At 42.4% G+C, this 12,651-nt stretch overlaps 3 protein-coding genes and 1 long non-coding RNA gene across 6 annotated transcripts in view; 3 read left to right on the top strand and 1 right to left on the bottom strand.

Moving 5' to 3' along the window:
* The window catches only part of LOC126927581 (A disintegrin and metalloproteinase with thrombospondin motifs 3-like), a 239,304-nt gene that overhangs the window by 20,689 nt on the left and 205,964 nt on the right, over positions 1–12,651 (top strand). The window lies entirely within an intron of this gene.
* The window catches only part of LOC126927579 (uncharacterized), a 113,303-nt gene that overhangs the window by 29,683 nt on the left and 70,969 nt on the right, over positions 1–12,651 (top strand). The gene's annotated exons all lie outside the window — the stretch shown is intronic.
* Positions 1–12,651, bottom strand: part of LOC126927577 (uncharacterized) — a 41,596-nt gene that overhangs the window by 18,337 nt on the left and 10,608 nt on the right. The window lies entirely within an intron of this gene.
* Positions 10,314–12,610, top strand: LOC126927583 (uncharacterized). Of its 2 annotated transcripts, none has more exons than XR_007715655.1 (4): positions 10,314–10,501; positions 11,156–11,280; positions 11,749–11,841; positions 12,475–12,610. It is a non-coding gene; the product is annotated as an uncharacterized LOC126927583 (long non-coding RNA). The 2 variants fall into 2 exon arrangements; XR_007715656.1 differs by lacking the exon at positions 12,475–12,610 and adding an exon at positions 11,995–12,130.

The raw sequence follows: 12,651 nt of genomic DNA, 5'->3' as shown, positions 1-12,651 counted from the left end.
TCGAAGTCGCAAATGTCGTTACACGTGTACCGGAGAGTATCGACAAATATCAAAGTCATACGAGTGTGGTCAGGAAGGCGAACGCAGGAAGGGCGGCATTGGACAAGCCAAAGAGGCCGGAGGGACCGAAGAGGATACGTATCAGACCAGAAGCCATCCTCGTCAAAGTAGGGCAAGACAAGGAGTGGATCCAGGTCTACAAAGACTTGATGGGGGCAAGGGAGACCCTAAAAAAGAGCTGTGGAATTAGGAGGACCAGAACAGGTGACATTCTGATCGAGCTGAAAGCAGGTAGCAACGCCAAAAAGACCGCGGCGGATATGAACACGGCGCTAAGAGGCAAGGTGAGAGCGCTACCAATGCGCGACAAGACCTCCGTAGAGATCAGGGATATAGACCCGCTCGTAGGCAAGGAAGAACTAGCCAGGGAGATAGTAATGCAACTGGGCATAAGCGACATCACTGAGGTCGAAGTAAAGACCCTAAAAATGGCGCCGTGGGGCACCCAATCGGCAATAGTGACGATGCCGAAAGCCTATCTGGCCAAAGAGGGGGCGAGCCGGAAGATCAGAACCGGCTTGACGATAGCCTCGATAAAGGCACTACCCAATGTGGTAAAGTGCTTCAGATGTCACATGTTCGGACATATCGCGAACAAATGCACGGCGATAAGCCCTGGAAAGGAGATTTGGAGCCAAAGACCACACGATAGCTGCTTGCGTCAACGCACCCTGCTGCTCCATCTGCAGCAAGGAGAAAGGAGTGAAATTTGACCACGTAACCGGATCCCTGGCTTGTCCAGAATATAGAAGGCGGTTGAAAGCGAATAGATGAGGATACTGCAGATAAACCTCAACAGATGCAAGCTGGCGCAGGACATGATGCACCAATGCGCGATCGAACTTAGGCCGGATATAATAATAATTTCCGAGCCGAACAGGCAGCTACCGCACTGGTTTAATGACACTAAAGGAGACGCCTCGATATGGGTCACACTCCTCAATGGCAAACTGCCTGATGAAACAACAGAGGTCAAGAGCGACGGGATAGTGGGCGTCCGCATCGGCGACGTCTTCTGCTTCAGCGGATACTGTTCGCCCAACATAAATAAGCTAGCATACTCCAAATACATAGACACGCTGTCGACTATGACGAAGAGCGTTGCTAGAAGACACGACAAGGTCGTCGTGGCGGGAGACTTCAACGCAAAGTTAACCTGTTGGGGAGGATCGACCACAGACAAGAGAGGGAGAGTTTTAATGGAGGCACTAAGCGGCCACCGGGTGTTTCCATTGAGGCTCAAGGAAAAGTACACCTTCTTCATGAACGGGAAGACGAGCTTCCCCGACATAATAAGCGTATCCAACAAGGTCAGCGAGATACACGCCGGAAGCGCGGTCTTGGACAAATACTCGGCCTCGGACCATCTGTACGTGCTCCACAGGTTTAAGGCGAGGAAGACCCGAACCGTATCGAAGTTCTACAGGTACGTGACCAAGGACATGTCGCCGGAGGAGTTCCTGAGCAGATTCGACGACACAATGAAGAAGGAGGACCTCAGCGCGGCTATCGGAGAGGATGGGGCCGAACCCTTGCAAAAGAGCATCGAAGGTACGTGCGAAGGGATGCTAAGGAAGTCGAACTGTGCGGCGAGCCGCAAGTACGCGAACTACTGGTGAAACCCGATGATCGCGGAACTGAGAGCGCAGGCGCACAAAGCGCTCAGGAAGGTGACGAGAGAAAGGAGGAAGAATGCCGGCAACACCGAGCCCCTCGTCAACGCCTACAAGGAGATCCGAAGGCAGTTAAAAAAGGAGATCGCCCGCAGAAAAAAAAACAGCTTGGGCAGAATACTGCAAGATACTGGAGAGCGACCCTTGGGGCAAACCCTATCGCACGGTCATGAAGAAATGTAAAAGCAAGGGACCAACCAACGACATGCAGATCGACATGGTGAAGGCAGTCCTACAGAGGCTATTCACCTTGGGACACGGACCCCCCCCCCCCCCATTATGAGGGCCGCGAAGAGGCAGAGACCGAAGAAGAAGGAGATATTAGCCTCAGCGTCACCATCGGCGAAGGCGATGTCGTCGATGCCGCCGGAAGAATGAACACCAAGAAGGCTGCAGGAGTCGATGGCGTGCCGGGCGAGATCGCGAAGCTGGTAGCGAGTCGCAGGAGCGAGCTCGTGACAAGGGCGTTCAACGGCATCACCGAATCAGGAAGGATCCCAGACTGCTGGAAGACGGCCAGAGTAATACTGCTAAGGAAACCGGGAAAGGATCCCTGTCTCCCTAACGCGTACCGGCCGATAAGCATACTCCCAACCATGAGCAAGATCTGGGAAAAATGCTTTAAGAAGATCATCGAGAGATGCATCGGAATGGACCCGTTCCATCGGAGGCAATATGGCTTCAGAAAGAAGAGGAGTACGGTAGATGCCATCACGCAGGTGATGAAGTTTGCCAACATCTGCAAACGGAAGAAGGTAGTATGCGTGATGATCACCCTGGATATTAGCAATGCCTTCAATTCGCTCAGCTGGAAGATCATATACGAGGAATTTGACAAGAGGAAGCTGCCATGGAAGGTCAAAAGGCTAATCGGCAGTTACCTATCCGGAAGGAGGATCATCGTGAGCAACCAGCACGGCACGGTGGAGCACGAGGTGGCGGCGGGAGTTCCGCAGGGATCCATCCTCGGACCATTCCTGTGGAACTTGGTATACGACCGGTTGCTCGAGAGACTCGACAACATGCCAATGGTCAGAGCAACCGCCTTCGCGGATGATCTGGCCATCACATGTTCCGTCGGGAGGAACGAAGAGGCCTCCGCCAAGGTCAACACGATGCTAAGGATCGCCAACGATTGGTGCACGAGTGTCGGGCTCACCCTGGCGAGAGAAAAGACGGAGGTCATGCTCATCACAAGCTTGCGAGTGCCGAGAGTGGTGAAACTCAGGTTGGGCTCCTCGGACATCGAAACGGTCGATCGCATCAGGTATCCCGGAGTCGTCATCGACTCCAGTCGGAGATTCGGTGCGCATATCGAGATGGTGTGTAATAGAGCCGACAAGTTAATAGGAGCCCTTAGGGGAATTCTACCCAACATCAACGGGCCGCCCAGCTTGGCTCGTAGGCTCTACTACAATGTGTGGGAGTCCATCGTAACTTACGGAGCACCGGTGTGAGCTAGAGCAGCGAATACCGATAAGAACAGGAAAAAGCTGAAACGAGCACAACGAACGGCCCTGTGCATAACAACGACGGCATACCGTACCGTCTCCCACGCGGCACTTTGCGTGTTGACCGGGAATCTCCCGATTTACATAAAGATAAAGATGCTCGGAGAGACCTACGAGAGGAACAAGATCCATGGGTCCAGGATTGGCACGGATGACGGCAGCAAGCTGAAGGAGGAACTGGAGGCGATTCGCAAGAAGGCCCAAGAGGACTGGCAGAAGGAGTGGAACAACTACAAAAAGGAAAATATCACAAAGAAATTAATACCGAGTGCGCTGCTATTTACCAAAAAGAAGATGGACATCGATCACCACACCATGCAGCTGCTAACCGGGCATGGGAGCTTCGGTGTCTATAGGAAAAGGATTGGCAGGGACAGCGACAGCAACTGTCTCGACTGTGGAGACCCGAACGACGATGCAGAGCACGCCCTCTTCGCGTGCCCGAAGTGGACGGACAGAAGGATCGAGCTGGAGAACGCTCTGGGCGGGAAGATAGACGTGGGCAATCTGATCGCCACGGTGACCGCCAAGGACGAGAGCTGGAATAAATTCAGGCAATTCTGCAAGACCGTCATGTGTCACAGGAGGGTGACAGCGAGGGCCTGGGAAGAGGCAAGGAGGAGAACGAGCGAAACAACAACTACGCGGAGCAATGAGGGCAAGAACACGAAACAACGAAAAACCGCAGAAGGAGACCAGCCCAGTATTCTGAACTGGCTGAGAGGACGACATGAGCAGTAACTGCCCGAAGAAGTAGATACAACGGGGCACGAAAGGACAACCCTGATGACTGCCGACAGGTTTTACCGGGGTTGTCTGCCCTCTAAGCGGAGGAAGAAGGAGGAGGGGTTTTTAGTGGGTATGGCAACGACATCCGACCGACTCCCACATAACCCAGTGATGCGGGTCACTGGGCATGCGTAATAGCATTTTCCCCTCCCCACGCAAAAGAAAAAAAAAAAAACAGCACGACGAGCCACGATTATACGTGATTGTGAAATTTCTAAAATTTCTAATTTCTCTGCGAAACCGTATCCAGAAGTTACATAAAATATTCGTCGCGCAAAGACGATGAAAATATTTGAGCAGTCAATTATTCGCTGTGTTAAGCCACGATATTTAGCGAAACGATCTTTATCACCAGTTGTAATGTTTAAGACTACTTCTATTCATGCTGTATACTAATTTTTCGCTAAATGTATATTTGCCATAAATGTTACAATTACAAGACATCATAACTGTTACAAGAGAAGTTTGTAAAGTTGCGATATGAAGGTTGATGTTTTTAATTAAAAAATGTTTGATCGCGAATAACCGTTAAAACGGATTAAAGTTTTTTTGATTGCCGGTAATCGTTATCGACGAGAGAAATTTCATTTTGGTTACCAGTAACCAACATAAATAACCGGATTTTTAAATATTTTTTTTTTTCTGTTACGAGTAACTGTTATCCGTGGCGAGAAAATTTTATTTTGGTTATCGATGACCATTATCGATGGCAAAAATTTGCTCTACATTGTCAATTATCACTGGCTATATTATCAATCGTTATTAACGTCACTGATAATTATTGGGTTGGAAACTAGGTGATTGCGAATTTTGTCAATATCATCTAATGACAAAACCCGCAATCACCTAGTTAACAAGCCAATAGTACGTGTGTTCGCAGTTATTCATAAAACTTGTGTGTTTTATCGAGCAAACAAAAAGATATGAAAATATATGAAACGAATAGGATGAAAGATATCGCAGTAGAATATTTTTATTAACAGTTGCACCGTGATATCTTTTATCTTATGCTTTGTTTCGTACATTTTCGTATCTTTTTCTTTGCTTAATAAAACATATCAGTTTTATAATTAGGCTTCTTTACGTTGCCAGTGAAAACCGATTATCAGCAATGTCAATAAATATCGACGATAGTCGAATGTGACTAGAAAATATTTTTTTCATCGACATTGCTTGGCGATAATCGAAAATCAATTTCGCCATCGATAATGGTTATCGGTAACCAAAGCAAAATTCGGTTTTCCTTGATAATGGTCACTGTTCGATAACCGAACAAAAATTCAGGTCACTTCCATTGATTACTGTTTCAAATTAAATTCCCATGATCTAAAATTATTATCGAGCGACCGAGGAACAAATCGAATCGTTCGTAATGATTATTCGTAATCAGAATTATTAACGATTAAAATTCTTGAATCGTATCGCTTTTGGAGAAATTGAAAACTGGCTTTCGTTTAAATAAAAACTAGTTTCTACCCAATGATTTTCCTGCCAAAAAATATTTAACGTAGTTGTTATTTTGGAGCTTCGCTTGTAACTTCCACGTAGATTCCCAGATTGATTTCTAATTTTCCTATTGTAATATAACAATTAATACGATATAATATAATAATCTTAATATTAGATTATAAATATTAACATTGTAGGATTTTCTTATTTATTTATTTTATTTGGGTATGGTCGTTGTCACAAGATCACCGGCGATCTATCGGTTTCGTGATTTCTTGCGTCTCCGACGTGACACTAGCAACCTCACCATACACGCCTATTACATCAATGCACTTGTCACGTAAAAATAAAGAGAAATTTTAGAAGGAAGAACAAGACTTTATTTTCACTTGGTTTATACAAGTATAAGACACTTCCGAACTCTAGCCGTGACCGTACGAGAGTGAGTCTTACAATCTTTTTACTTTCGGTCATCTGTTCTCTCATTATCCCCACTACCCTGTAGGCGTACGTGACCGTTGCTACGCTTCTGGAACATTTGGTGGAAGGGCCGTTAGGCCATAAATGAATCCTCAGGTACTCCGCCAATATACATTGTCGCCAAGGTCCCCATGTGTTCCTCTCGTCGGTCCATCGGGTTCGAAGTATGCCGACCGGGACACCATCCTGCCCGAGGTGTGTGTGTGTGTCCTGGTCTCTGATGTGATTTACGTTACACACTCGTGTTCAGTGTCTCCATACACTGCACTCGCATTCAGTGTCTCCATACACACCTATTACGTCAATGCACCCGCATTCAGTGTGTCCACACACGCCCAGTGCGGTAATATGATCCAACAAACTGAGACTCATCCGTGTATGAAATCGAAAATGATCTGTCATGTCATTACGGTCTGACCGGTAACTCACAAAATGCAACTGGCGCTTTGAATACTAACCGTAATGATACTGACTTTTGTGTCTTTTTTTCCTCCCTACTTTATCATTGAACGTCCGATCGAAATTTTTGTTGTTAACCTGGGCCCTTGACCTATTTGGACAGTTAGTTAAGCCATAAAGAGACCAGTACAATATAATTTAGCTAAACTATAAAGGAACAAAATACCAGTTATATCAAGTTTAATGTTAGGAAAACCCAATATTTTAGATCCACCCGAGGACGTGTGATAATCAGAATGGCCGTGTCGGAGATGAAAGAACACCGGAGCCTCTCCTTTGAAGCGATGGGAGGACCCCCTTAGTGCTGTAATCCAGATTTCATCATAGCCGTATTAAGAAACTGTTGTCATTCGATCCGACTGTATTTATTTGAGATTTATGATAGTGAGCTCGGGCTCGAGGCGACAACCGGTCGCTGAACGTAGTCGCGGTCAAGGGATGAACGTTTTATCTAACAAAGCCATGAAGTAACTCTATAGCTTTCCATAAAAAAAATACTTGGGACGGGGCACGACGGTAAACATTTCAACGATTTCTGTCCCGTGGCTCGCCACACGCAGACTTTGTCCTTCGGGTAAGACGATTGCCAGATGCCAACGCATCTTCGCAGTATATGTTTAGCTGGGCGAGGACCCGCTACGAATATTAAATTTCAATTACACAAAGTCTCTCAAATAGACAAATGGCCTGTGCCCCAACTATGGGAAGAGAAGAGAAATCTATCCTTCCACGAACGACGCTTCTCGCTAGCAACTTTCCCCAAGGACAGCTAATATCTTTCTCTAACCACCAACATGGAAATTGACCAATTAACAGCAACGTCAATTTCCCTCACCCTTCGAACGAAGACATTTCTCCGCGAATCCGATGATCTTGTGCCCTTAGGCACACCCATCATAGTTTCCTTCGACAGCGTCACCGCGATGGAGAGTCACTCTCCAGTGCGATCTCATCAGTAATCGACCTGTCTTTCGTATACGTAATAATTGCCCCTTTCTCTAACGTACAGTGTAACTTAGGCGCTAACGAAGGGTAAAGTTCGTCATCCCTTTGACCGCGGATTCGTTATTGAGCCTAGGATCATTGTCATTAGCTTCTCGAGTGTCTAATTATCGCGATTACTTGTCCAATTCCATCATAGTCATATTTGCACTAGTAAATATCTCCTCTATTGCATAATGATCACGTCTAGCGCCAATAGGGATTCGTTTCACGCCTTTAACCCTAACTCTAATCTTAACGCCAACCCGACATATATATGCATTTCTGATAATCATTTTCAACTCGCACAGGGAAGAAACATCACTGAGGCTACCGCGAATTAAATTCGCGTATCAAGTAACAGGATAGATACGATTCATACGAAGCTTTGCGTCGTTATTCGAGGTAGGAAAAGCTTTAGCAGTGATATCGAGAAAAGCGAAACTACGAAATCATCGCTGTCGTCGAGACAGAAATTGCTGCGAATATCGTGGAAAGCAGAGCGACGGTAAAGAGTATTACAGGAAAAAGTTGTTCGGAATATTAGCCTTGGCAAACATATTTCAAAGCCGTTGAATATGGCGAGATTGTCCGCTTTGTAAATATTTACCGAAAAACATGTCGTACGAAGCTGGGCAATAAACGCGTTTTTCCACAGTTACAAACAAGTATCGTACGTATGAAACAAGTAACGACGAATTTTCCATTCCACGGCACGCGACAATTGACCGTATTATCAGCGTTTCGTCAGAGTTTCAAGAACTGCGTTTTCTTTTCTGTATTTATGGTTTCGCAACTGTAAAACGGAAGGTTTATTCTGGAGATGCGAGTTCGCGTGAACAACTAGCGCAACGAGTAAAAACACGCGGTTTTTGCAACTCGATCGAATTGTTAGCAACTGTGTGTACGAGATCGTATTACTCCCATCGTTGATCGATGTCAGGCTTCTATCCGAGCACACGGACAACGTTCTCCAACGACCAATCAAACATACCAGATAATAATTTTTCATTGTATCATTATTGTAGCTATTAACGACACGGGCTTGTTGTCGCATGATAAAAAGCATGCAACTGCGCTGACACGATAATACAGCGAACTTTTGCACGCTGCGATGGAAAACGCGTCGTTACCTGTTTCGTACGAACGATACTCGTTTGTAATTCTGTAAAGAAACGTCCGTTGACGAACATTATATAAAGTTCTTCCTTCTTCTTCTTCTTCTTGTCTGTAAATCAACTCCTTACAATTTGACGGTTTAAACACACGGTTTTCGCACACCCCGTATATACAGGATGCAACGGAACAACGTCTGAAAGCGAGAACAACGCGAATCCTTGTGGAAAAATGAAGAAAAAGTATAGGATAAAACGTTCTCATTTTCGACTTGGAGAATCGAGTCTGAAAATTTATCAAGTATACTCGAACTGTATCTGAATATCGGTTCGAATAATAAATTTATTTAATTATATAATTAATTTATTACAAAGGAAATACAATCTGGATGTGAGTGTTAAATGGAAACAAATTTTGCTAAGTTGAAAATCGATCGTATCGTAATTACCACGACTCGTTGTTTACAGATTAAAAATCTGTTTTACGAATACGAGGAGCTATATATCTACTATTATTAATCAATTTTTATGAAAAATTTCGTACGATGCGCGGATAAATTCTAATTTGATAAATTGTTGGAAACGTGGAAAATTGAATGCAATAAAATTACGTGGCACGGTTTACACGGTTGCAACTTTATGACCCACTTAGGTCAAGTAGCAATGAAATTTATTGCATATATCGGAAATTCAAGGCACGTAATTGGCAGTTTATAAACAAATTATTTGTTCTCTTAATTAAATTGCCCGCGTCGAAAGCTGTGAAACGTTTTTGTATCGAAATCGAAGAATCCAACATCGCGATCCTATGAATCGAAGAATGCGACGTAAATGTTCGAAGTATGGTTGAGAAACGATAGAAAATTCCAAGTGTTACGCTGTATTTCTCGTTCGATTTGAATCGAAATTTTAATGAGGAACAGCGCCGATTGATATTTAAAAGTGAAACGGTTAAGAGCAACGATACAGGTTTTGTTAAAAGCAATTGGTCTATTTACCTCGCTGTTTAAACGGGTTTGTTTGACGTTACTTTGATCAATTTCCATTGACACTTTTATAGATAGCATTCTTTTTTACGGATGGAAAGCCGTCTGATGGAAATTTGTCTGAAATGTGCGTCGTAAAATTGCATTTTCGCGGGCAACAGAAAACAATGGAATTTTGTACAAAAGCGCAATACTTTAATTAGCGCAAAATTCCATTTTCCCCGCTGGGAAATTGAATTTTCTATTAAAGCGTGATACGTTTAATCAGCGGTGGCGTAAATTCAACAAACTAACAACTGGAATATTGACTTGTCACAATTTTGTGACACCGTATATGTCGTTGATACGTTCCAGTCTGGTCGTATTTACAATTTCAGAAATTTTGCAACTATTTTTTCATTTTATCCGTAACGAGAATAGCGAAGATAAGACAGGCAAACGTGGTAAAACGTTGATAATTCGGTTACAGGGAAATCGAATAAATTCGAAGTTGAAGAAAGTAAGAGAAAGTCGAAACGAAGCAAACGCGATTCCTTAAGCCACGATGTTCAGGGATTTTATAATCATTCCGGTGACGTCTTCGACGTGGAATGCCCAGAAGCTGAGAAATTGATTCTGTACGATGAAAAAGACGATGTCTCCACAGAATACAACGATACAATAGTGGAAGAATTATCGATCGACGTAAATCCTGTTGAGAAATGCTCAGTTGGTATGACCGCTAGTTACTAAAAGGTTACTAGGGTTGTGTTGGTACGACTCCTAACGACGCTCTTTTGTCATAGGAGTCGACCACGCCTTAATTGCTAAGACGCATTGGGAGAGTTTAAACGTTTGCTGTGTGATTTGGTGTTTTGTATAAGAGAGAAAATAAAAGGTGTGATAACCAATCCGAGTGGATCCGAGATTGATTATCAACCCCAACCTATATAAAATAACAAATCCCGAGGAAATTGGATACTTCTCTGGTCCTAAATGGCAAAGGAACAGATTATCAAGTAAGTCAAATATTTTTCCAAATGCCATTCTTGTACAATCGTTGCTTTTCTACTTACCACGTACAATATAGCGGTTAATAAATTAACGAATCATCGAATATTACTGAAAGAAAGAAATTGTACTGATATTCCAATCTATCGTGTACAAAAGTAATAATAACAGCATGTAATATAAGAATAGCTTATCTTCAGCCTTAAAAGGAACTCGGTTTACAATTATTCTCCCTATTGCGTTCCACTCTCGCTTGATCTTCTACACGTTCATCTATATTTCGCTGTTTTTAATTTATTTTATTATTCCCTGTCTATTACACATATGTATATTGTCCATTGCACGAATCTTTATCTATCTTGCCTAATTTAATGTAAAAAAATAGAAAAATAGACAAATTTGCTGGAGGAATACGTTTACCAAAATTTGTCAAGAATTTTAAAGAAATTTGCAGGATGAAATTCACGGTGATACCGAATTGATATTTTTGAAATTATACTTTTGAAATAATTATTTATATCATAATAATTATTCCACGAATACTTGCTCGTAGATATTAATTTATGCTTTTAATAATCATGCGTTTAAGCTATCAAGTCGAGTCGAGTAGACTTTCTAATTTCGTTGAAGATAAGTCGATTTCTAAGATAAGTCATTTCTAGAGAAAAGACCAACTGCTAAGGATTCGCCGCCACGATGGCTAGAGCTTGGAATAGCTGCTGATTACTCCGTGGTAGATTTTCATGGAATTCGAGTACAGCAATATATCTTGGCTCTTTTAAACATCGTAAGTAATACCAAACGAAATTCTGTTATTATACTTAGATATAGAATACCTTCTCCTACATATGTACGCGAGCAACCGGGAAACATAGGGCAGAGTTATGCGTATCTCTGTATTTTCAAGGTACGCTACTTGCTTTCAAACATCTCGATCGTATACTCGGATGGAAGCTCTGTATTTTCTGTTTACACTGTTCAAAGCTTACACGTATCTTTTAAAGAGTTCTGCAAATAATTTATCCGTAATGGAATTTTGTAATCGATTAATTTCAGCCATTCGGTAATTGGTTTTCCAATGCTGTTGAGATTAATAACGTACATTTCCTAAGATAAATATAACGAATAAAATTAATTTTTTAGGAAAATTATATAAGATACGATGTATTTACGAGAGTTTTGAATAATAATTTATTTGTAAGGCTGTAATACTGTTTTAACACCTGTTACATTTTCGTACGTATTTTAATCCTAGGTCAGTGCAATTTACATGGACCCATCGCTCGAATCCAACATGATTCTAGTGATCGTACGAATGATTTTATACGCGGAAAAACGAGACGTTATGGTAAGCGATTTCCATTAAATTAAATCATTTAACTAAAGTAGTAACTATCTGAGATACGCATATGCGAGTGTCAATTATTTTATTTTCTACTTATCTGTACAGTGTATGGTATATAAATTATATAGGTCAAAATATCTGCGCATGACGTTCTAGATCGATAAAATGCAACGAGTTCCATTTTGTTAAATTGGACAACCGTGAACGATCCCTTGGAAACAAATTTCCAAACAAACAATTTTCACGGATCATTGACAAACCTCGCATTTATCGTGTATCCGAAATATCTGTATAATTGACTATTAAACCTTTTTCATCTCTTAAGAATCTTAATTTAATGTTATAGACCTATGATAATATCATTGATATACGACACTTGCGATTCCTTTTACTTTTCTTTTTCTGCTATTCTTCTCTGCTGTCGAATCAACATTTCAACATTTTTCAGGAAGATTAAAATACTAATAGCGTTACAAGTTACATTTGATTACAATCAACAACACGATTACTTGCACATATATTTATTATCATTGACGAATATTTATATATAGTATATAATGCATGATGTAATAATAAATATAATATATTCGTAATATTTGCTAGCTTTTATTAAGAAAATATTAAACGTTGTCGTAGGTCCGCCGTGGCGATGCCAGACGATCTCTCGAGAACGTGAACAAATGGAACAGAAAGATGCTGTCCTCGAAGGACGTAAATCACGATGTTGCTGTATGGTTGACGCGGTTAGATATAGGATGTCCTTCCGGTTACGCACCTATGTCAGGAGTATGCGATCCCGCGAGATCGTGCGCA

This window comes from Bombus affinis, unplaced genomic scaffold (assembly GCF_024516045.1).
Source record: "Bombus affinis isolate iyBomAffi1 unplaced genomic scaffold, iyBomAffi1.2 ctg00000160.1, whole genome shotgun sequence".
NCBI classification, from domain to species: Eukaryota; Metazoa; Arthropoda; class Insecta; order Hymenoptera; family Apidae; genus Bombus; species Bombus affinis.
Note: the sequence above shows the minus strand (reverse complement) of the source record. Positions and strands in the feature narration are given on the sequence as shown.